The sequence below is a fragment of the Mastomys coucha genome, unplaced genomic scaffold (assembly GCF_008632895.1).
Source record: "Mastomys coucha isolate ucsf_1 unplaced genomic scaffold, UCSF_Mcou_1 pScaffold21, whole genome shotgun sequence".
Lineage (NCBI taxonomy): Eukaryota > Metazoa > Chordata > Mammalia > Rodentia > Muridae > Mastomys > Mastomys coucha.
In genome coordinates, this window is record NW_022196904.1 from 59,129,143 (window position 1) to 59,133,228 (window position 4,086).

General features: G+C 42.9%; 1 non-coding gene across 1 annotated transcript; it reads left to right on the top strand.

The window, feature by feature from the left end:
- The first annotated feature begins 3,211 nt into the window (after positions 1 to 3,211).
- Positions 3,212 to 3,376, top strand: LOC116104410. The gene has a single exon (XR_004123900.1). It is a non-coding gene; the product is annotated as a U1 spliceosomal RNA (small nuclear RNA).
- The last annotated feature ends 710 nt before the right edge of the window (positions 3,377 to 4,086 follow it).

The window sequence follows — 4,086 nt, forward strand, 5'->3', positions numbered from 1 at the left end:
ATTCCATTAATTGATATGAGGAGAGTCTTCTTAACTGTGGGTGGAATGTGGCACTGCATAGTTGGGGAAAGAGAGCTGAGCAATATCAGCCATGCCTTTGTCCCTCTGCTTCTTGGCTGTGTATGCAAACTGACCCACTCCTTTAAACTCCTGCCTCTGTGTCTCTCCACCATGGTGGACTGAAACTTGAACTGGGGATGTAGAGTAAAGCTTTCCTCCTTTGAGTTGCCTTTGCCTTATTGTTTTATTACAGCACCAGAAAAAGAAGCTAAGGTAGACCCCGGAAGCCAGTGGTGGCCAATTAGACCCAGAATAGACAGGAAGGCAAATGTAGTCCTATCTGAGAGACTATTGCAGAGAATGAGCTACCACAAAGCCAGGGGCCAAAGCGAGCAGCTCATCTTCTTGAACCAAAACCATTCAGGAAAGGGAAGAAGCTTCCTCATGTTTTTGGGCTGATATTGGTTTTGCGGTTATTAATTTTATGCAGGTGGGGTTTCCTGGGGCTGAGTTGTGAAGGCAAAATAAAAAAGGAAAAAGGAAATTTGTTTTTTCTTCAACACACCTGTTAGTAGTTTCCATGGTCCCCATTGGTCACTATACCTCATTGTTTCAGGATCCATAGCTCCTTTTTATCAGAGAGACAGTGAGCTATATATCTATTTCTCTTTACCAGGAACCAGAATCCCATAAGTTCAGTGCAATGTTATTTCTTCTGATAAAAATTAGTGCTTATCCAAAGTACAATCCACAAACCACAAGAAACTCAAGAAGAAAGACCAAAGTGTGGATACTTCGTTCCTTCTTAAAAGGGGGAACAAAATACCCATGGAAGGATTTTCAGAGACAAACTATGGAGCAGAGACTGAAGGAAGGACAATTCAGAGACTGCTCCACCTGGGAATCCTTCCCATATTCAATCATCAAACCCAGACACTATTGTGGATGCCAGCAAGTGCTGGATGACAGGAGCCTGATATAGCTGCCTCCTGAGAGGCTCTGACAGTACCCAACTAATGCAGAAGTAGAGGCTTACAGCCATCCATTGGACTGAGCACAGGGTCCTCAATGAAGAAGCTAGAGAAAGGACCCAAGGAGCTGAAGGGTTTGCAGCCCCTTGGGACGAACAACAATATGAACTAACTAGAACCCTCAGAGCTCCCAGGGACTAAAACTCCAACCAAAGAGTACACATGGGGCAACTCATGGCTCCAGCAGCATGTATATAGCAGAGGATGGCCAAGGCGATCATCAATGGTAGGAGAGGCCCTTGGCCCTGTGAAGGTTCTATGCCCCAGTATAGGGGAATGCCAGGGCCAGGAAGTGGGAGAGGGTTGGGTGGTGAGCAGGGGGAGAGGGAAGGGTACAGGGAATTGTTTTAGTTTTTTTTGTTCGTTTTATTTGTTTTTCTTACTTTATTTTCTTTTTCTTTTTTCTTTTGGAGGGGAACCTGAGAAAGGAGATATTGTAAATTAAAAAAATTAGTGCTTATCATTTTAATTATTCATTTGCCTGTCTCTATTAGATTATAGCCTTATTGTCATAAAATTGTACCCATTTTTTTTTACTATGGGACTAAGATCCTCACTATGCTAGCAAGAGCTCTGCATTGAGTTAAAATTCTGCTCTTCCTCAACATTTAAAACAAATTAAATATATATTTAGAAATGGTTTATTGTATCCAGTTGGAAAAAATAATTCCCCAGTGGGTATGCATGCTAAGCTATTCATTAAATTCAGAATTCAGTAGAAAATCTAGACCTGCATCCATCCCAGAAAAGAACACAAAGGCAAGCTCTTGAACTCACATGGTTTACTTCCATGTAGCCCAGGGATGGGACTGATTTTTTAATATCAGTATAGGTACACATTTGTGTGTGTGTGTGTGTGTGTGTGTGTGTGTGTGTGCGCGCGCGTGCACACACACGTACGCATGTACCTGTGCGTGTGTGTTGTACACATGTTAGAAAGCACATGGAAAGGAGAAAAGACACCTTCACCTTCCATTTTGTTTGAGACAGGGTCTCTTGTTCCCTGATGAAAATGCCAGGCTAGCTGGCCCATGAGGTTCCAGGCACTTTTCTGTCTTTACCCCACCCCCATCTGTCTACACAAATGAAGAAGTGTGACTTTGCATGTGTTATGGGGATCTGCACTCAGGGATTCACATTTGCATAGTAAGTGCTTTACCCACTGAGCTGTCACCCAAGCCCAAGACTAGCACTTCCTCCCCTCTGTCTTTTTTCATTCATTCAGAATTTCATGTATCTCTATATCTTCATATCTCTATCTATCTATCTATCTATCTATCTATCTATCTATCTATCTATCTATCTACCTACCTACCTACCTACCTACCTACCTATCTATCTATCTATCTATCTATCTATCTATCTATCTATCTATCTATCTATCTATCTGATGTTTTTTGACACTATCAACCCTAATTTCCCCTTAGACTCCTCCTATAGCCACCATACTCTCCTCCCATCTTCATGTCCCTTTTTTCCATAATTGACTCAGTCCAATCAGAATGCTCCCTATATGCATGGAGGTGAGGCCATCTACCAGAGCATGGACAACTTACAGAGGCTTCTTCCTCAAGGAGAACTGACTCTCCCTACTCCAGCCACCTTTAACTGTCAAAGCTCCTCAGCTGGGTGCTGTGCTTTATAAACCCCTCCCCTGTCTCTGATTGACTTTTGACTGGCTGGATCTCGTGCCTGTCTTATGCAGCCACTGTGAGTTCATATGTACAAAGTCCCTGCCATAAACAAAACACACTATTTTGCAACAGTCTTTCCTAACTTCTGGCATTTTTTGATCTTTCCACCCACTCCCCTGCAATTCCTCAGAGCCACATGGAACAGGTGTGTGGTTTAGGTGTCTCATTTAGGGCTGAAAAATGCCATGGCTACTCATCATCTACACTCAGACAACTGAGTTATCAGTTGCTAAGTGAAGACTGTGACATCTTAAAAAACACTCTGAGCTTGTCTTCTCCTTTCCGGTCTTGCATGTAAGGAGCTTGTACATCCTCTGCACCCCAACTAGAAAAACTAAAACCAAACTGAAGATTAGTATCTCCTTTTAACTCTGTATGAGAATTGGAAATAAGCTGTTGACTTTCGAGAGAGAGAAAGAAAGAGAGAGAAACACAGAGAAACACAATAATTAATTGAAGGAGATAGCTTTAAAAAAAAAAGCATTTATACTTACCTGGCAGGGGAGATACCATGATCAGGAAGGTGGTATTTCCCAGGGCGAGGCTTATCCATTGCACTCCAGATGTGCTGACCCCTGCGATTTCCCCAAATGCGGGAAACTCGACTGCATAATTTGTGGTAGTGGGGGACTGCATTTGTGCTCTCCCCTGGGGGGGGAAAGCATTTGAGGGAGCTGGTACAGGGTTAGACAGACTCAGAGAAAAATGAATAACTTGCTGAAGGGCTAGTGTAGAAAAGTGTTGGGATCACAACTCCCACAAGACCTGGTTGCTTTCCATATTTTTTCTAAGTCTTATTTTCCAAAGTTCAGGCTGGTTCTTGCAGTAAGAAGGATCTTCACATGCTTCTAGGCAGGGGTAGAAAAAAATTGTAATAATTTTGAACTATGCCTGAGTTCTATGTTTCTAGAAAGTTCTGTCTTCAGGGTAAACAGTTTAATTAGTTCCTAACCTGTTGGGGTTACAGTAAAGCTGAATGGGATGAAGGCAAATATGCAGTTCTCTCCGTCTTAGCCTCTTGAAGTATGTAGCTCTCATCTTGTTCTACCTAAGCAGAGAGCAGTGCAGGAGACTGAGAGTGCCTGCCACACAGGGTCACTGGCCCCAGGGCTGCAGTGCAGAACACTTCTCTTTTGCTTTACCAGCATATGTTTGGAGGCCTAGTGACAAATTAGTTCAATTCCCTACAAACATGTACAAAGCATGGAGCAGGAACAGACTCAGGTATACTAGGATATCTACTTGAAGCTTACAAAAATTGTGGTTCTATAGTCTGTATGCTAAGGGCTCCAACAGATCCAGCAGACTGCATGAAACAGCAGAGGAAAGTGTGAGGATCGAGGTGGAAGTCCTAGGAAAGG